Genomic DNA, 445 nt, shown 5'->3' on the forward strand with positions numbered 1-445 from the left:
CAACATGCCCTCTGTAAACAAATGCTAAGTAGTGGTCCGGTTACACCCATTGACTTCCTCACAGAAATCATGAATCGACCTGTGTCCTTTCTGTCACAAAGTCAAGCAATCGGGCGAGATTTCAAATGTCAGTAGGTCTGCAAGGTATTAGCCATGCTGTTATTAGTCTAAAACTGTGGTAAAGTCACAATTATTATCACACAGGCGTCCACAAAACTGATAACTGTGCCCTAACGCTGCACATAGCAGGGCGAAAGAGGACGACAATGGTGGCACAAAGGTTCTTATACTCTCGCATATTATGGTCTGTATGCAAATTTCTACCGTACATTCTTGAATGTATCTCACACAATATGTCACACTCAAACTGGTAAGAAATCCGCTCTTTTTCGTCAGAACTTCGAGTGTGGTTGTATGAAATATTTATTGGTTACTTTTCGTGTTT

Source organism: Branchiostoma floridae, chromosome 12 (genome assembly GCF_000003815.2).
Source record: "Branchiostoma floridae strain S238N-H82 chromosome 12, Bfl_VNyyK, whole genome shotgun sequence".
NCBI classification, from domain to species: Eukaryota; Metazoa; Chordata; class Leptocardii; order Amphioxiformes; family Branchiostomatidae; genus Branchiostoma; species Branchiostoma floridae.